This window comes from Scyliorhinus canicula, chromosome 16 (genome assembly GCF_902713615.1).
Source record: "Scyliorhinus canicula chromosome 16, sScyCan1.1, whole genome shotgun sequence".
In the NCBI taxonomy this organism is placed as follows: domain Eukaryota; kingdom Metazoa; phylum Chordata; class Chondrichthyes; order Carcharhiniformes; family Scyliorhinidae; genus Scyliorhinus; species Scyliorhinus canicula.
In genome coordinates this window covers 45456122-45477294 of record NC_052161.1, presented here as the reverse complement: position 1 = coordinate 45477294, position 21173 = coordinate 45456122, and the positions used below count along the sequence as shown (strand labels likewise).

Genomic DNA, 21173 nt, shown 5'->3' with positions numbered 1-21173 from the left:
TCACTTGTTATTTGGGACTATCCACTGGGCAACATGTGCAGAGAACACACATTGAAAATGACCAGGTTGAATGACGGTAGCCCTGAAGATTGTGGTGGATGCCCTCATTCCCAATGAGAAACTGACATGATTACTGTGTTCTGTTACTGTAAGGGGATACCACCAATGTGCTGGCAAACTTACAGAGAGCAGATTGATGAGGCTCTGGAGTGAGCACCTAGACGTTATGTGCAACAGGAATGCAGTTGACTGAGCAGCACTACAGGAAGACACCTCATTCGAAAAGGAAGTCAAAGAGAAGTTGCAAAACTTGAGAGTTTATTTAAAAGATGGGTGTGTAGTTACAGAGGTGGATGCAACTACAAATGCCTGAAATTCATGCCCATGCCGTGTAACTAGACCTTCTTCACCTCTCTAATATTGCAGCTACATCAAGGTACGTCACCAGAATCCATAGCAGGAGCGGAAGTAGAAAGCTGCCTGACAAACCCTGTTGTCTACAATGACCTTAGCAGGTGTCCTCAGGAGGGCCAAGACCTAGAGGGACCAGGCCATATTTCAGGGTGCTGCTGTGTGGCAGTGCCACCCTCCTCAGCCTGTGGGATTGGAGGTGTAGCGGTCACAGGAAAAGGGGATTCGGGTGGGGCTGAAAACTCCTGGATTCATGTGGGTATATAGCCCCAGTATGTTCACCATCTACCCCTACCCCCTGTGCAAAGGCCCCTGGCTTCCTCCTTAGGAGAGAGGAGCAGCTTGAGGGAGCGCAAGGAGCCCCGCTGTCCTCTGGCGTTGGCACTCGTGGATGCCCAAAAGTGCCTGCACCATGGAATGCATGTAAAGCACCATGGAGGCCATGTCCTGTACCTGTCTTGCAACAAGGTCTCCACTGTGGCTGCCGCCGTTGCTGTGTCGACCTGGCTGCCACGGCGTGTCGGACTACCTCTTCGGACAGAAGACAGTCGGACACCTCTATTCTGCCTTTCAATCTGAGGAATTCAGCAGACATATTTTCCTGATGTTCCTGGATTTGCATTTGTTTCTCTAGCAACTGAGGCATGACTGAGTCCAGAGGCACATCACCTGACTGGGCTTCACCAGATTCCTGGCCTTCAGCAATCCTCTGAGTACCGGCACCCCTTGGGATGTCCCTGCCTCCGCCTGCTGTGGGTCAGACAGAATGAGGTCCTCACCAGTTTGTGAACCGAGGCCTCTTTAATACTAAGGCCCATTGAGATGTGTGTTTCTATTCTGGTGCAGGGTGTGAGTGAAAGCTCTGATGGCTCTTCGATTGCCAATTCGGAGAAGTCATCTCTGATGGCCTGGGAGGTGGACTCTTATGCCTGGCTGGTGCTTCTCCTCTGGTGCGCCTGCAAGAGAAGGGGAATAATGCTTGACACGGGGCTATCAGGTAGAGGAGGTAGGACTCAAGTTAGTTTGGTGTGATGAATGATGGTGTTCTGGGTCCTCATTTGGTTATTTTGGTGCCCCTCGCAACTGGAACGGTTGAGTTCCACTCCAGCCAGCTGGAGAGCCCTCTGAATACCGAGAGGATTTTAAATTTGGGCACTTCTCTGTCCATCTGGAATCTCTCCCTCTAATTGTGAGCCAACATCTCTTGCATGGAGATACTGGAAACAAGCCACATGCCAGGGCACACGGTAAGGATGCCTGGTCGTGGACGATGGTGAGTGGGAGAAGGAAGGTGACCCGGTGGAGAGATGAAGGTGAGAGAATGGTGGTATCGCTTGAGGTGGCAGTGAGCGAGCTCTCTGTGGATGTGTGAGCGTGAGGGTTGAGAGTGATGTACGGAGTGACTCACCCACCCTTTCCAGCACTGGGTGCCGTCCTCCTCCTCAGGCAGTTGAATTTACCATTACTGCCACCGCCACTCATGCTGGGTTTGTTTCCTTGCTGGCTGGTCTCCTTCCTATGTGTGGGGTTGAGGACGTAACAACCTTGCTCCATGGAATCCAGCAGTTTGTAGAGGAAAGCCTCTGAAAGTCTTGGTGCAGACATCTTAGCAGCCATCCTTTGTGGTGGACCAAGGAGAAGTGGCTGGGGAGCGCTGGAGAGTCCCGCTGATTGAAGTGCTCAACTGATGGTGGGGTGGATGAATCAGAGGCTGCCTGCCATTAAGGCGGCCGTGAAACCAGTTTTTCTAAATAAAAAGAGCCGCTAAAAATGCAGCGTGAAAACCCACCATCACCGATGGGCTAAACGCCACTTTACCCACCCGCCACCATATTTTGCCAAATTCTAGGAAAATGCTGTCCAGTATGATTGATGGCGCTTTCACTATTCATCATCAATTTTGGAGCCATGCGTCGGAAACAAAAAGTGGACCATTACAAAGTGTAACTTTCCAGAATTAAGTTGGAACTAAAATGACCAATACCTTGAATGGGTAATCATGATTTTTAAAAATTGAAAGTATTTTCAAACATTAGGGGCGGGATTCTCTATCTAGTGACGCAGGAATCAGGAAATGCAATCGGGTGGAGAATTATGCGTCAGCTGAAAATTGAGGCTGGCACCAGGCGCCCGTCGATCTGCCGTGCTGCAGTGCCTCAACAGCGGATTGAATGCATTCCACACCACACACCAGCACAGGCAACCAAATTCGACACCTTTGGCATATAATTAGCCGGCACAACCTGGCAATTCCGGCCCCCCCACGATGCTCCGCCTCTGTCAGGAGAAATTACTGGCAGTGATATTCATTTGTTGTATTTAAAATCGGGAAACAGATGCCATGGTTGCTGAGGGAGAGAGAAAGGGTACGAAAAGTGTCTAACATCGCTATAGTGTGCTGTCAGTTGTGTCGCTGGCTGGATGGCTTCTGCCAGGGTCGGGGGAGAGTAGTGGTGGACAGCCAGGAAGAGGGCAATGGGGTTGGGTTGGACAGGCATGGACCACCATTGCTGCACAGTCTTTAAGGCTCCAGCTGTACACAGTACTGAGTGCACGCTGTGAACTTGGCACCACGGGTCATATAGGTGCCTTTCCAGGCCACCTCCCCAAGTACCCTCCGTCCCCAGCCACCTATAAACGGTATCTGTGTGCTCCAGAGCAACCGATGCCGTCTTCTTGGCTGAAATGAGGGTTTGTGGGGAGTGGAGTGCTTAAATGCATCTCTTGCTTGTCAGGCTCTCCAGTGCTGATCCTAATCCCAGACGCCAGCATGCATTGGAATTGTACTAGTTCCATATGCCGCTGGTGCTAGCTCATTAACAAGTCCTAAATCAATCCAGGAGCAGTGCCTCTTTCATTAATGGAAAACCCTCGCGATTCAGTCCCGACGTCTCAAACGGAGAATACCGGCCCTGGCTCTTGACATAACAGGTGCTCGTTATGTAAAATATAAGTGACACACAACAATTTTAAACCCATTTGATGATGTCAAGTCTCCCAACATGAAGAATCAAGAACTGCAGTCATCAGGAAAGACTGAACAAGCAGAATCGTTTTTCTCGACAAGAGAGAAGACTAAGAAGTGACTTGACAGAGATCACTAAAATTATAAGACCAATAGGGTGGAAATGGAAATGGTTTCCACTTGTTGGTGAATACACAAAAAGGGAACATAAATATATAGTCACCCAACATAAGAAAGAGTAGGCCATTAGGCACCTTGGACTTGCTCCTCCATTCAATAAGATGATGGCCAATCTGATTATGGCATTAGTTCCATTTACTTGCTGGCCCTCCATAACCTTAAGAGACCCCCTTGACGAACAAAAATCAACTCAGCCTTGAATATATTCAATGACCCATTACTTCCTGGGAGAGAGAGTTCCAAAGAATAACAACCCTCACATAAACAAAACCCTCCCGATCTTCACCTTAAACTGGAAACTACCTTATTTTGAAACTGTCCCCCCAAATTCTACATTCCTCCATGAGGGGAAACATTCCCTCAGCACAGACCCTGTCAAGTTCTCTCAGAATCTTAAATATTTCACAAAGATCACCTGCAATCTTCTGAACTCCAATGAGTAGAAACCAGGGGCGAAATTCTCCTACCCCCAGCAGGGTCGGAGAATCGCCTGGGGGCGCCTAAAATCCTGCCCCCGCCGTGGCAGAGATTCTCCGCCACCCGAAGAATTCCCCACCTTTGGGGAGGCGCGACCCCTGAGTGGTTGGCGCCACTCCCCTACTCCGGCACCCTCCGTCACGCCGGGTAGGGGAGAATGCCGCCCCTAATGTGCTCAAACTTGCCTTGCAAGACAACCCCTTCCTCCCAGGAACATCCATTGGATACGTCAAATTAATTATGTAGTAAAGAAAAACCACATTCCATGCTTTGAGTAAAGATTTGAGAGCAGCTCAGACACCAATATGGGCTATTTTGGGTGAACAGCCCCACAATATGCAGTAGATTTTATAATTCCAGATCATTCTATTGAAAAGAAATAACTGGCTGAACTCCATTTTAAAAGAAGTTAAGTGCACCTGTAAAAGTTTTGTCTGGGAAAGTAGGCGGGATGGATGGGGTGCATTTCTTTGTTACATGCCAGCTATTCCGGTCTTGCTGTAGGTAAAATTGCAGAAAGGAATTTTTATCATAATCTTGATATTCTTCTCCGACATAAAAACTAGAAATGGACATTTTTCCAGCACGGTCCCATTTCGCATTCAGAGACTTTCTGAAGCTAATTCATTTCAAAATAAGTTCTTTGAGGGATGGGTGCAGAATGTACACTGTGTTGGCTGGCAAATCTTGCGCAGTAAAATGATCAGGAGTGGTTCGGTTGATTGGTTGCAGTCAAAAATATATTTTTGCATCAGTTATTTCATTTATTTGGAAAAAAATATCTCCATTCAACCAAACAAGGTGCCAGAGGACTAAAAATGAGCACCTCAATCACGAGCCTTAAGGCTGGAAACAAAAGAATCCTGACGAGAGACAAAAATATTTTATTTTTCTACAGGATGTGATAGATTTCATCCAAAGCAGCTAGCTAATGTGGCGTCAATAAATTCCTTTAATAAAAAAGAGCAGGACAGGAATTTTCCAGAATCTGCAGAATTTTGCTTTTGCAGTCGAGAGTACATCTGGTTAATCATTGAATTAGAGGTTACAATGCAAAAACTCTATAGACTTTTGTGGTGTGAGTACGGCTTGGATTTAATGCAATGAATAAATGTAAATTCTGGCAGCCTAGCATTTCTGCTTGCTTGCCTTTGAAGATCAGTGAGAAGTTTCAGAAAATGTTATCTCCCTCAATTTTTACGTGTTGTTCATACCGTCTCTCAGGAAAATAGTGGTTCAGTACAGAAGAAACTGTACACAATGGGGGCAATTAGCGTACGACAATTTTCGGGTGCTGAATGGGCAGTGACGTAGGGAAATGTTAAACATAAATATATTAAATAAGAGCAAGGGGATTCTCCAGTTGTCCTGGGACAACTCTATCAAAGAGCAATCCAGTTAGTCCCAGCTTCTCTTGCCACTCATCCCATAACCCAATACAAACAAATGATATTGACATAAAACCTTTAGTATGACAAAAACATCCCAAAGCATTTCATAGGAGCATCAAAACACAAAGTATGATACTAAGCCACATAAGGAGATCAGATGACTGAAAGCTTGGGCAAAGAGGTAAGGTTTAAGGAGTGCCTTAAAGGAGGAAGGCAAATGTTATAATGGACACGAAAGATACGGGTTATCGTCACTGAATTGCGCGGTGAGCTTCATGGAATACGAATTCCCCGACTGAGCGGGAGAGGCTCACCTTATAGGAGATTCAGGGCAGGAGTTTAAAACTCGCAATTCCAACCCGACAGGCATTTCCACAGGTCTCCGGGCTGGGACGTGAACATTCTCAGCCATGGTAGTGGCCCTTTTCATTACTATAACAAAGGGAGTTATTGGTAGAAGATTATGGTGTTGAAGGCGGAGCTGTAGTCAGTAAATAGGAGTCTGATGTAGGAGTCCTTGTTGTCGAGATGCTCCAGGGATGAGTGTATGGCTAGGGAGATGGTGTCTGCTGTGGACCAGTTTCGGCGATATGCAAATTGCAGTGGATCAAGGCATTCTGGGCGTATGGAGTTGATGCGCTTCATGACCAACCTCCCGAAGCACTTCTTTACGACTGAAGTCAGGGCCACCAGACGGTAGTCATTGAGGCACGTTGCCTGGTTCTTCTTTGGCACCGGTATGATGGTGGTCTTTTTGAAGCAGGTGGGGACCTCGGAGCGGAGTAGGGACAGGTTAAAGATGTCCGCGAACACATCTGCCAGCTGGTCCGCACAGGCTCTGAGTGCATGCCCAGGGATCCCATCCAGACCCGTCGCCTTACGAAGGTTCACTTTCAGGAAGGCCGATCTGACTTCAGAAGCTGTGATGGTGGGTATGGATGTGTTATGGGCTGCTGGGAAACTCGACAGCGGATCGTTGGTTTCCTGCTCAAACCAAGCATAGAATGCCTTGAGTTCATCTGGGAGGGGTGCGCTGCTGCTGGAGATACTGCACGGCTTTGCTTTTTGCCCATTATGTTGTTTAGGCCTTGCCACAACCACCGAGAGTCTGTAATGCTATTCTGTGACTCTAGCTTGATCTTATATTCTCTCTTGGCATCTCGGATGGCTTTCTTGTATAGGTCAGGGTCGCCCAACTTGAACGCCTCAGACTGGTCTTTCAGTAGGGAGTCAATCTCGTGACTGAGCCATGGTTTCCGGTTGGAGAACGTACGTACTGCTTTTTTTGGCACATGGTCGTCCACACATTTACTGATGAAGTCTGTGGTGGTGGTGGCATACTCATGGACAATGCTGGGCTGTTTCTGCGTTCTATGTTCCTGATCCTGGTAGATGCACACTCCAAATGGCTCCACTACCTCCCACACTATGGTCAGAAAACTATGACAGAGTTCTTGTATGCATGGAAGTCCTGATTCTGACAATGGTGTGGCCTTCACCAGTGGGGAGTTCCAGGCCTTCCTGAAATCAAATGGCACCAGATATATCAGAACAACACCTTATGGTCTGGCGGAACAGGTGCTGAGACCTTCAAAAAAGGAACTGGCAGCATCCATCGAGACCAAATTGGCACAGTTTTTATTCGATTTTAGAACTGCTCCTAAAATTTCCCCAGAACTGTCAATGGGAAGGCTGCATCGCAGGAGATTAATCCTACTATTCCCAAATCTGGTGGGGAGGGTGGAGACCCAACAAGAAAAACAGAAAAGGAATTATGATGCTGTGAGATCTGAAAGAATATTTAAGACAGGTGACCTAGTCTATGTGAGGAACTTCAGAGTTGGCTCCAGTTGGGTCCCTGGAGTAATATTAGAGAAAACGGAGCACATAGCCTACAAAGTGAAGTTCCAGGATAAGGTCACGAGGGAACACCTGGACCACCTCAGAAATAGGGAGTCCATCCCCATGCAAGCCTCATGACAGAGGTGGCCACCACTAGTGCCAGTTTACTGCCTGTAGAGAACCCTATATCCATCCCGCAGTAACGAGGACGCAGATTCTGAGTCGGAAGCAAAGGAATTAGGCGTTTTGTCAGTAGCAGACACAGAGGGAGAATCGCACCATTAATGCTTCGGCGCTCGCTCGGCAAGTGAAGATCACCAATCTGGTTTACACCTCTAGATCCTGTTCCACCTTAATTGGATCTCAGGCCGATTGCGAAGAGGCGGAAGAGACTTCCTCGTCATGGGAGTACTGAGGGGCAAATGGACTTAAGGGGGGGAAGGATGTTATGATGGCCACGAAGGACATGGGGGATCGGCACTAGATCTCACCATGGACTTCGAGTTCTCCTATTGAGTGGGTGGAGGCTCACCCAACAGGAGGTGCATGGCAGGAGTTCAAAACAGGCAGTTCCAAACAGGACCAGCATCTCCACAGGTCTCTGGGCTGGGAGGCGAGTGTTGTAAGCCGCATTGTTACTTTAATAATAGGAGTTATTGATAGAAGACAGGCCTTGGCGAAGCTATTTCAGGAAGTTATAGAGGGGGAGAGGTGTAGGGAGGGAATTCGAGAGCTTTGGGCCAAGGCACCTGAAGGCACAGCCACCAATGGTGAAGCAATTCTAATTGGGAATGCACAAGAGGTCCGAAGTTAGAGGAGTGCCGATGTCTTGTTGAGTTGAAGTGCGAGAGGAAATTGTAGAGACAGGCAGGGGCAAGAACATGGAGAGATTTGAAACAAGGATAAGAGTATTAAAAGCAAAGCTGTTCTCAATCAGGAGCCTGCAGTTCAGCGAGAACAGAGGTGATTGGGGAAACAGAAGGTGCCACAAGTTAATGGACAGCAGAGTTTTGGTGAACCTTAAATTTATGGAGGGCAGAATGTGAGAGACCAGTCCAGAGTGCATTGGTATAGTTGAGCCTGGAGGTAACAAGGGCATGTTTCACCAACAGATGAACTGCAAAGTCAGGCTGTGTCATTGAGGTTGAAATAGACAGTCTTAGTGACAACACAAAGGAGATCCGAAACACATCCCAGGTTCAAATGTGACACCTAAGTTACAAACTGAATCTTAATCGCAGCATGTTCCCAAGTAGAGGGGTGGAATAGGTAGGTAGGAAAAATAATTTGGTGCAGGATCTGAAAATAATGGGCGGAGGCCGTCGTGAACTCGGTCGAGGTTCATGACGGCCTCGGGGCCTGCTCCCCGCACCTAATTCACCCCACCCGGGGGGCTAGGAGCGGGCCCCCGTCGTTCCCGCCGGACTCGGCCGCCGGAAATGACGCCCGAATGGCGCTGCGCGGATGACATCAGCGCGCAGACGACGCGGACCCGCGCATGCGCGGTGCCGTCTTTCTCCACCACCGTCCGGTAAGACGTGGCGGCTTGATCTTGCCGGGCGGCGGAGGGGAAAGAGTGCGTCCGTCTTGGACGCAGGCCCAATGATCGGTGGGCACCGATCGCAGGCCTGTCCCCTTCGGAGCACAGTCGCGGTGCTCCCGTCCCAATCAGGCCCCTGGATGCCCAAAACAGGCATCCGGTGCCTGTTTCACGAATGCAGCGACCAGGTGTGGTTGCTGCCGTGGTGAAACGGGCGTGAAGGGCATGCCGCTCGGCCCATTGGGCTTGGAGAATCGCCGTTTGCCGTGAAAAACGGCGAGCAGCGATTTTTCTGAGAGGGGGGGGGAGAATAGCAGGGGCACCAGCAGGGGCGCCAGGGGGGGCATAAATAATGTCAGGAGGCCTCCCACAATTCTCCCATGCCACGTGGGGAGCAGAGAATTCCGCCCAATGGCTTCAATCTTGTCAATATTTACTCAGGCGTAATTAGAGGTTAATAAAGCAGGTCAACGTTGGGAATTCTGTAAAGAGTAACTTACCTCCTGAAAACCTGTCCACTATCGATAAGCCAAAAGTCAGGTGTGTGATTTAATACACCCCACTTGCCCGCATAAGTGCAGCTCTAAAGATACTCAAGAAGCTCAACAACATCCAGGACAAAGCAGCCCACTTGATTGGTATCCCATTCACCTACCACTCCAATCACTCCATTATTGACATACAGCGACAGCAGTGTACATCTACAAGATACATCTTTGCAACTCACCCAGGCTCCTTGAACAGCACCATCCAAAACCTCAACCACCCCATAAGGACAAGGGCAACAGATGCATGGGGACAATGTCACATGGAAGTTCCCCTCCAAACAGATGCTATCCTAACATGGAACTAAATTGCTGTTCTTTCATTGTCACTTGGTCAAATTCCTGGAACTCCTTCTTAACAGCACTGCAATGTGTGCCAATAGCATATGGACTCCGGTGGTTCAAGAAGGCAGCATACCACAAGCTCCTGAAGAGTCATTAGGGATAGGCAATATATGCTGGCCCAGCCAGTGACACCCACATCCCATGAATGACTAAATAAAATGAAAAAATTCTGCTCCTCCAGTACTAATGTTGGGTGATCAATCTGATAATTTAGCAACAGCAGAAGAGCAAGATAAGTGAAGGTGAAATAGAGTTGGGTGTCAGCAGCATACATATAAAAACAAATGCTGCGCCATTGGTTATAACTGCAAAAGCAGCATATAGATGAGAAATAGGAGGCCAAGGCTGGATCCCTGGGGGATACCAGATATAACAATACGGGAGCAGGAAGAGAATCCATTGAAAGTGTCGATGATTAGATAGATAAGAATGGAACCAGCTGGAGGAGAGTGTGGAGGTATTGGCGGTGTTGCCAACTGTGTCGAAGGCAGCATACAGGTGGAGAAGGATGAGGAGGGAAAGTCTACCTCTATTCCAGTCACATCAAAGTGTGCGGAACAAAGAGGCATGCCTTCTGCCCAGCCCACCTCCACACCTGGCAACCTCCTCAATCATTTTAGGGCGATAGTGGATGACTTCTAGTCAACCTGGAGTGAAAATCTGTGCCAAAGTATTCATTGAGGGCCATGCCCATATTGCTTACCTTCTTAGTTATCATCGTCTTCTTGCTCTTTATGTATTTATAAAATGTATTTGGGTTTTCCTTGATTTTACTTGTCAGTATTGTTTAATGTCTTCGTTTTGCTTTCCTAATTTCCTTTTAAAATTCAGCCTGCAGATTAATTCTCTACATTTTCTGCAGTACTGAGCTCTCTGAGTCTCACATAAGCTTCCATTTGACAACTAGGTTTGGGAGCCCCACCTTTTTCCTTTGCAGGAACATATTGATTTTCTTCTTGAAAGCCTCCCATTGCTCTGACACTGATTTATATGCAAGTAGCTACTTTTAATCCACTTCTGTCAAAGCACATCTCAGCTTAATAAAATTGGCCTTTCCACAATTTAAAACATCTACTCTTGGTCTATCTTTGTCCTTTTCTACATCTATGCCAAATCCAACTGTATTATGCTCGCTTCTACAAAACCTCTCCCACTGAATCCTCTTGTCTATCCAGCTTAATTCACTGAAGCAGCCAGGAACTGCCCCTTCTCATTGGGCTTGCTATGTAATGGCTGAAAAAATTCTACTGAATGCATTTGATGGATTCTGCATCCTCTATACCTTTTCCACTGATTTTAGCCCTGCCCCTATTAAGTTAGTTGTAATACCCCAACTATTACTGCTCTATTGCTGATGGGCTTCTCTGCAATTTTTCTATATATTTGCCTGCACATTAGACTTGATCCTCTACCTCTATCTCCATTCCACTGGCCAGTAAAACATATCATGTATGGTAATAACTCAATTGTTGCCTCTTAACTTAAAGCAAATAGATTCTGTTTTGTTCCCTCAAGAATACTCTCTTTCCAGTATTGAAATATTTCCCATAATCAAGACCGCAATCCCTCCCCCTTACTTCCCCTTTCTGTCTTTCCTGAACATATTATAGCCTTGACTAATATGCATCCAATCCTCCCTTTTTTGACCCAGAGTTATCATCACAGCATCATGTTGCCAAGTGGCTATTTGCACCTGCAGGTGGCCAACCTGACTAACCACACTGATATCTAACTTAAACATTTTGCATTTGGTCTGATCCCACCTAATTCTGTTTTATTTCTAAATCTAGTTGTCTCTCTCAGGCCTTTGTGCTCCATGTTTCTACTTTAAAACACTACATCTTGCTTCCAGCCCCATGCTGATTTAGTTTGGAGTCTCCCTTGCAGCTCTAGTTTATCTATCCAGCTCTGTTTGTGAAACATGTTCATTTTCAAACGTTCCCTCTTCCTCAGAACTGACCCCAAATATTTCAAGAATCTGAAGTTGTTTCTCCTGCAGCAAGTCTCCATGCATGCATTAAGTCACTATATCCCTCAATTTCTACTCCCATCAGTGTATGGCATAATGAGTAATCCACAGATTATTAAATCTGAGATCCCGCTTTTTAACTTCCTGTGATGGATGTATGAATTTCAGAAAAGTTGCTTTATATGTATTTGGCGCAGTGAGGGTTAAGCTTTGAATGGTGTGTTATTGACTACTTTAGTAGTGTTTCTAAAAATACTGTTGGCAAGACAGCTAGACTTTTTTGGGAGGTACAATTGAAGCATGGTAAAAGTTTGGGCTAATGGGATTTTTTTATATTAAGAGGGTTCCCTGCAGAGTAGTTCATTAGAGACATTGGCCGGGATTCTCCGACCCTGCGCAGGGTCGGAGAATCCCCGGGGAGAGGCACGAATCCTGCCACTCCGATGCTGGCTGCCCTATTCTCCAGCGCCATTTTCTGGGGGCTGGCGGGATTCCCGCCACGCCAGTCGGGGGTTGTTGACAGCGATCCCCCCGGCGATTCTGCGGGCCCTGATGGGATGAGTGGCCGTAACGTTTTGCCCAGTCTCACCGGTGTGAATTACTCACCTCACGTATGGCGGGGCCTGGCAGGTAAGTGTGCGGAGGGATCCGGCCCCAGGGGGGGCCACCATGGTGGCCTGGGCCGCGATCGGGGTCTACCGATCTGCGGGTGGGCTGGTTCCATGAGGGGCCTTCTTTCCTCCGCGCCGGGCCCCTGTCGGGGTACTCCATATTGCCCGGTGGTTGGTGCGGAGCAGGGAACCCCCGCGCATGCGCGTAAATATGCCGGCCGGTCTGCGCATGCGCGTAAATATGCCGACCAGTTTGCGCATGCGCGATATCACGCCGGCCGTTCCACGCATGCGTGAACTCGTGCCCATACTTCAGCGCTGACTGGAGCAGCGGCAACCACTCCAGCGTGAACCTAGCTCCTGAGAAATTGGAGAATTCCTAATTTTCGGGGGCTGTTGACGCCGGAGTGGTTGATGTCGGTTTTCCCGCCGGCATGGGGACATAGCCCCATTTTCAGAGAATCCCGCCCATTGTGTGGTTTAGTGAGAAGATGTAGTTTATGGGAGGAGCAAAGCACTGAAGCAGTCATGTGTTGAGGTTCAGAGGCAGTCTGTGAGTGGTAGGTAAGCTGAGAAGCTGTTTCTGAAGCAATACAGCCAGAGATTCTGCATTGTTATGAGAGGGTGTCAGGTCTCTTTCTTTCAAGAAGTCTCAAAAGATCACTCTTTCTCAAAGTTGAGTATTTAAGACATTTCTGTGTAGCAATTATCCCTGAGTGCTAACTGTATTTAAAAGTGGCATGAGATTTAAGATGGTTTTGTTGCTTGCGTGGAAATAAAGATAGCAGTTAAGGGTTATTAAGTCACTGTATTAATTATCATTGTTTAAGGGGGAATTGTAAGCTATTTTCTTGTATGATGCTATAGATGTTCAATACTGTGTTAGGAATAAAGTTTGTTTTATTATATCATATCACAATTTTGTGAGAAATCACCTCTGGAGCAAGGAAAGCAGAAGTTGCAGACTTTCTTTGCAGTTTATCATGACCCAGTGAGGTTAATACACAGAGACTTGGCCCACTCTACATGCAATGGCAAGAACCTTTCAAAGAATTAGGTTTTGATGAGATTTAGACTTGAGGCAGGCTTTTTGTTAGCCTGGAGTTTGATTTGGTTTTGACAGGCTGGATATTTAACAGCAGGAAGTCTGGGAGTCTGTAAGGTCACATAAAACATTTCCAAAGGCCAGAAAAGCCTAGGTCATGTAATGTTACCCATTAATGAGTCTGTTTCTATGCCTCTGGTGTTCCATTGTTCACCTTAGGAAATAGATGGCGTCTCAGCAGGTATAACAAGTTTTGATGGTTCTCTCTTTGTTGTGAGTCTGGGCCTGGGAGACAGAGCATCTGCTGCACTCTTGTTTCATTGATTGTAAAGGGTCCACACAATGATACGTGTGCGTTTCCACAAGGATAAGGATTGACCTTTGTCCTGTAATTATTATTTGAAGTTTCCAGAGGTCAGAGGTGGGTTTTTTACGCAAAGAGTGGTGAGGCCGTGGAATGCCCTGCCTGCAACAGTGGTGAACTCGCCAACATTGAGGGCATTTAAAAATTTATTGGATAAGCATATGGATGATAAGGGCATTGTATAGGTTGGATAGCCTTTAGTTTTTTTTCCATGTCGGTGCAACATTGAGGGCCAAAGGGCCTGTACTGCGCTGTATCGTTCTATGTTCTATGTTCTATGTAGCCAACTTTCAAATCCTATCGCCTGTAGGTGCCATGTTTTTGGTTCAACAAAGTCCATTTTTAAATAGGCAACAAGTAGGGTTGGAGTTCACAGTTTATGATCTCTTTCATGCCTTATAGATTTAGTACATTAGCAGGGGAGTGAGTTTGGAAAGGAAGTTTGAACAAAGACCTGGGGCGCGATTCTCCGCAAATGCGGCGAGTCGTAAAGGCTGCCGTGAAACTGGCCATGTTTCACGGCAGCCTCCGCGCCCCCTCCCGGGACCCAAATCTCCCCCACCGGGCGTAGAGCAGCGGGGCCCCGTGAAGCACGGCATCGCAGGCTTAGCGATTTCAACGTGGTAACTGTTCTCAGTAATTAAGTTAACCCTGGTGTCTTTCTGTAAAAAGGTGTTTTTAAGTCTTATGGATGTTAAAAGGAAAGCTTAAAGGATTACTTTGTGTTGTAGTCTTTGGGGTTGTATTTGAATTAATGGTTGCTAAGATGTTCACTGTATGCTTTAAAAAGGTTAACTTGAGTTCATATAATAAATATTGGTTTGCTTTAAAAAATACTTTTCCATTTCTGCTGTACCACACCTGTAGAGTGGGCCGTGTGCTCCCCATACCACAATCTATTAAACGTTGTGGGTCAGGTGAACTCCACTTTGGGATTCTCTAAACCCTGGCCCATAACACTTAATTATCATTTTACTTGCTACATTGATTACTATCCTGTGGATTATTGTTCCTTGGACTATTGTTAAATAGGGTGCTGATAGGGCGGCATGTGGCACAGTGGTTAGCATTACTACCAAAGCCACTGAGGAACTGGGTATGAATTCCAGCCCTGGGTCCCTGTCCGTGTGGAGTTTGCAGATTCTCCCCGTGTCTGTGTGGGTTTCACTCCCACAAACCAAATATGTGCAGGTTAGGTGGATTGACCATATCTTTTTATTAAAACAGTAAAAAATATATGCAAGGCCAAAAGGTACAAACACTCATTTTGTGTTGGAGAAATAGGATATCCTCCCCTTAGTACCAATGTACGGGTAGGGGGGTGGTGGGTACTTTAATTATTAAAACAGTTCACAACACGTTTCTACAAAAAACAAATGGTACAAGCATTAAACTTTGCGCTGGAGAGACCAGGTAACCTCGCCCCTTTATCAACAGAAGGGAAAGGAAGGGGGGTGGTGGGGAGAGAGGGGAAAGGAGGGTGGTGGGGAGGGAGTGAGTCGGAGTGTTGGTGAAGGGGAGCCCAATAGGGCACTGCCTGAACTATCTACAGAGACAGACAAACAAAAGAACCTTCAATTGTGATGTGCCAGATTCAGGGAGTTCCTCAGAGAGGGTGAGGGGTGACATTGTGTCAGGCACGAGTGAGACCCGCACCCCGCTACAGAGCATCTCGTGCACCCTGCGCGCCCGACACTGTGCTGCTGACAGCCTTCAGACCATCGCCCTCCGGGCCCGAATCCTCCACCACACTGAGTGCGGCAGGCGACACGGGCCCACCAACTAACTCAGGGGCTGCCTTGATCCCGCCACCGGGATCATCGACAGGTGGGATCTCCACACGCTCCTCCCGGGGCCCCGGGTCAGCGGGAGGTGGTGGTGCAGATATCTGCTCCGACCCCGCATGCTAAATTGCCCCTTAATTGGAAAATAAACAATTGGGTACTCTAAATTTATTTTTTAAAAATAGGGCGCTTATCTCCAAACTCAACTGTCAGAAGATAGGTTTTCAGAAGCTCTTTCCAATGATAGTAGTACAGATTCCACTACGGATACTAAGACATTTCCTTGAAAGCCTCATTCTCCAACAACTCACAATGATGCATCCACGCTTACAAAGGTACCACTTCATTTTGAGATAATTTCAATACCTCAGCCTCAACCACTTGTGTTATCACATGGCTCTATTTATCAGCCTACACAAGTTGAGGTCAATGCCACAATCTTAGCGAAGACTCTTGAGATTAAATCAGTTCAAATAGAACATTAACCAGTTACAAGACCCAATGCAACAATGAGAACTTTCAAGAAAAAGATCCAGCTTTCCAGGTGTAAGCAGGAAAGCTGGTGTAAAGGACTGACATGAGCAATCCGTTGAATAGGTGCAACATTGCTACTTTATTGATTGGGAGCATAAAAATTACCCTCTCTGATGAGATTGAAAAATATCCCTAGTCTGCATCCCCAACAACTGATGTTCTCATCACTACAATATCTGCATTGACACAGACATATTCCTATAAAGGCATGATGCGCAATTATTGCGAATCACCCCAAGAATCAGGGGTGTTTGATCCACTTCCCCAATTTGGCAATATGTCTTCAATTCAGCACCATCATTCTGCCTTTGGCACCATAGTAAACCCATGATTTTATTCCCTTTCGACTGTGGGTTTGCTTACAATTTGTAAACATTTTGCTCCTCTAAATTTTACCCTAACTCCTTTAAGAACACTGAGAGTTATGACGGGATGGATGTGATTGATTAAATGCCCAATGACACTGCAAGACAAATTATTTTGATTTTTCAGATGACAAGTATTGTCTCAATGAATACTGCCTGACCAGAGTTTGGCATTTGAAAGGTACTAGACAATTTCTTGTCAAACACCTTCCAGATGTGGGCAATAAATGTGGAATGCCAGAAATGTCTTATTACTCAAACACCTCACCCTATATGTGATTTCCTGCAGAAGAGCTGAGATCATTCAGGACATTTAAGCGACTCTTGGACAGGCACATGGACAGCAGTAAATTGAAGGGATGTAGGTTCGGCTGATCTTAGATTAAGGTAAATGGTTGGCACAACCTCGTGGGCCGAAGAGCCTGTACTGTGCTGTACTGTTCTATGTTCTATCAAGTGCTTTTCAAAGTTTTATTTGGCTGCTATCTGAATGTGTGTGACAGATCCATGCATTATAACATTGGTCAAGTACGATGGCACAAGGACAAACATGAGACATGTAGATCTTGCCAGTGGGCAGCCTCTCTTTCCAGAAAAAATGGCACAGTGAGGGGGAGAAGGCGGGGAGCCTGGAAATTCCCACACGAAGTTTCCAAATACACTTCCATCCAGGATATCTCAGAGTTTTCCAGTATCAAAGCTTATCCACTTCACTCTTGGTGCAAGTATGTCGGCTGGGATGCAGTCAAGAATAAACAACAAATGATATTCGTTGTTGTCAACGAAACCGTACAAATTCAGGATCAAGCAGAATCTATCAAATTTAAGGTCCCTGCTGACTAACCATCCTCTGGGGGAAAGTTTGATAACACTACTCTACTAATATAGCAATCTGCAGTTTACAGAGAAATCATGCCTTTGAATCGATCTTCTGTTGACTTCATTAAATCGAGTGACTCTCCCAGAGTTCTATATTAATAATTGTCCGCTCACTGCAAAATCTTCTCGACTGATGGCAGAATCTGCCCTCATACTGGATCAATGGAACAGGGATCAAGTTCACAGCTTCAAAAAGACTGGGGACTTTATTGAGCTTCAAAAAATCACTTATTACTACTGGTCTTCGAACTATCCACAAAGAACTTCTTTCCACAGGCGATGGCATTGGAATCAATAGTCTTCTGACAGCTATGCACATGTTCAGTTTAAAACTCCAGTCTAACCAGGTCCATTGGTCATAGGACAGGTATTCTTTCCTCAATAACCTCAGACTCAACACCCAAAAAAACTCAAATCTCATGCCACGCTACACAATATTATTTTCCTTCCTACCGAGAAAACCATACTCCAAGATACTGTTTGGTAGCAAAATCTATCAAATGGAGACTAGATATTGGGCGCGATTCACCCGAGTTACGAAAAATCGGGAAGCTGACGTCAAAAACGGGCGCGTTTGACGCCAGCCTCCTCCCCCCGACCAGGAACCGATTCTGCTCCCCGGTCGGGGCTAGCATCGCGCGGCCGTGAACTCCGGCATCGCTGGCTTAACGAATTTCGTTAAGTCCGCTAGCCAAAGTTAGCGACGGCTGACGCGTCAGATGACGTCAGCCGCGCATGCGCGGATTGGACGACTCCAACCCGCGTATGCGCAGACGACGTCATCACGCATATGCGTGAAACATGCGCATGCACGGGCCATATGCCCCTCAGCCGCCCCGCGAATGGATCCAGCGGGGCGGCGGAGGAAGAAAGAGTGCGCGGGGTTAGTACCCGCTGCCCGCGATCGGTGGGCACCGATCGCGGGCCCATGGCACCCTTGGCACGGCCGGCCAATCGGTGCCATGGTTCCCCAGATCGGGACTTTACGGCCATTTTTACGAACGGTCAGACCAGGTGTGTTTTACGTTCATAAAAACGGCCGTAAAGGCCTTGGAAATCGGCCCATCGGCCAGGAGAGAATCGCTGCTCGCCGTAAAAAAATGGCGGGCAGCGATTCGTGTCGGGGGGCGGCCGTGGGGGGGGAGAATGGCGGGAGGGCGTCGGACCAGTGTGTCCGTAAAAATTTACGCCGCCCGCTATTCTCCGATTTTTCGTAAGTCCGGAGAATTGCGCCCATTCTCTTTACAATCCAATTGATAAAACAAACAGAAATCTATTAAAAGCAGTGAATGATTCTTAATTTAAGTCATACTAAGACCTCGGAGGTTATTCAGGGCCCTGGTAATAGTCAGGCATTAATAGTCAGGATGGCCAGCTTAATGTTTGAGCCAATTCCACTTTCAATTTTACCTCCATTGAATATGATTTTGTTCAAACAGATGAATGCGCTAATTAGGGGTTCCTCATCTGTCATTGATGCAAGACATGTAAGTAATGTGGAAATGGATCAGAGAAGGTCCTGTCACATTGAAACTAATTTGAACAGGTTACTGGTGGCTTTTCATTTTGGGAAATGGATCCTATACTGTGACTTGGGCTTCCATGCTGTGGTCTGGAAATAGGCACCTGCATGATGACATCCTCTAAAGATGTCAGTTGTTGCGGTCACAGTCCCTAATATATTAAATCCTTGAGATTTAGAAATTCCTATGTCCCTCATACTATTTATACACCTATTAAACTTAGAAAGCTTAGTATGGTACTTGGCAAGTTGCAAGTCACAGAACGTATTTTTACCTTCCCCAATTACACTGTCAAGGATACTGTTAGAATAGAATAGAACAGTACAGCACAGAACAGGCCCTTCGGCCCTCGATGTTGTGCCGAGCAATGATCACCCTACTTAAACCCACGTAACCCGTATACCCGACAATCCCCCCATTAACCTTACACTACGGGCAATTTAGCGTGGCCAATCCACCTAACCCGCACATCTTTGGACTGTGGGAGGAAACCGGAGCACCCGGAGGAAACCCACGCACACACGGGGAGGACGTGCAGACTCCACACAGACAGTGACCCAGCCGGGACTCGAACCTAGGACCCTGGAGCTGTGAAGCATTGATGCTAACCACCATGCTACCGTGAGGCCCCTGTTGGAAGGGCATAACACTTGCTGGCCTACTCCTGCTCCTAATTTCCATATTTGTATGTTCAAAGACCTGAAATTAATCTAAAGTTTGGCGTTGGGATGATTTAGAGAGGCAGGGCTGCAGCACAAGCTGAGACCAGTACACATCTTGAGGTTATAAAATTGTTCATTGCTCTCTTGAGATCTCATCTAATAGGTATTGGCTGTGATGAATGCAGGAATTTCAGATGCATTGTATTACAGGTATTTAGTGCAGTAAGGGTTTAAAAACCTGGGTCAGTGTGTGTGTTTATGACTGCTGCAGACATTTTTTAAAAGAATCCTAGTTGGAAGACAACTAAGATTCATAAGAAAACATCATCATATAAAGCTTGGGCTAATGGAATTTTGATTCCCTATTGAGTTAGTTATATTTTAGCTTGGTAAGATAATGCTGTTGCTAGGTGGAGCTAAGGCATCAGGCATGTTAAGAAAGCAGTCCATTTCTGATCTGAATGAAGCTGTGTCCAGAAGTCAAACAGTTTTCTCTCACTGTAGTTCAGTTAAAAGCGATGAACAGTCCTTAAAGCAGTGTAGTCTTATCTGAGAAAAAGGGGCTGCTGAAACAAGCTGACATGCATCTTCTGAAGACAGACAGCCAGTTTCTGCATGGGTCTGACAGGAGTCAGGTCTTTTCTTTAAAGCAATGTCAAGAGATTCCTCTTCCTCAAAGAATATCTCTGTAAAGCAAGTACTCCTATGTGCCATTGGTAGCGAAAGTGGATTGAAAGGACTTCCGATGGTGATCATATGCTGAGCAGTCACACACCAGGTGGCTCTCGTCCAGAACGCTACCAAACAGGAATTTTTAGTCACATGTAGCCCGAAAATTCATACTCATTTCACCCATCAATAAGAAATGGAGAGAAGAGGAGCAACAATATACCAGCAAATGGGAGCTCAAGAAGCCGCAGAAGTGGCAGGAGAGGAGGGAACCACCAAGAGCAGCGGTGGGTGGACGAGACAGCGGACCCACAAAGCGAAGGGACCCGGCCACCCCAGAGAGAGGGAGACCGAAGACTCAAACAATGGCCTCCCCCCACCACCTGGAGATGGATGGAAGACATTCCTGACCAAGGAACTGTTGGCGGTGAGGGAGGTGATAAAGGTGGAGATCCAGGTGGCGGTCAAGCTGGTTGTGATGGAGGCATTGGTTGCCATACAGACGGTGATCGATGGTCTGGGGAAGAAGCAGGAAGCTCAAGGGAAGACGATCCAGGAGCTTGAAGGTGTCAACGGACCAGGATTTTTGTTCTGGAGGCCGAAATAAAAAAATTGGTGACAACCCAGGGAAGCCGAAAGGGTAAGGTCGAGGACCAGGAGAACCTGTCCTGGCGCCAAAATATATGGTTTGTGGGCCTGCCAGAGGGAATCGAGGGCAGGGACTCGATGGTCTATGTGGCCCAGTGGTCAGGAGGGACAACTTCCCTAAATCGCCGCGGATTGATAGGGAACACAGATCGCTCCAACTGAAGCCATAGGCAGGGGAGTAGTCAAGGGCAATAATTGCCAATCTGTATTGGATCAGGATCGGGAGAGGATCCTGCGGTGGGTAAGACAGACAAGGGCGAGCAACTGGGAAGGACACAGACTGAAGTCTAGCTAGACATCGGGGCAGACCTGGCTAAGCGCAGGGCCAAATTCAACTCGGCAAAATCGGTTCTGTACAAGAGCCGAGTTAGGTTTGAAATGTTGTTCGACAGGCTCTGGGTAACTTTCCAAAATAAAGAACATT

The 21173-nt window shown here is 47.0% G+C and overlaps 1 protein-coding gene across 11 annotated transcripts in view; it reads right to left on the bottom strand.

Annotated features, from left to right (window-relative positions):
• The window catches only part of LOC119950570 (transcription elongation regulator 1-like protein), a 924053-nt gene that overhangs the window by 700936 nt on the left and 201944 nt on the right, over positions 1-21173 (bottom strand). The gene's annotated exons all lie outside the window — the stretch shown is intronic.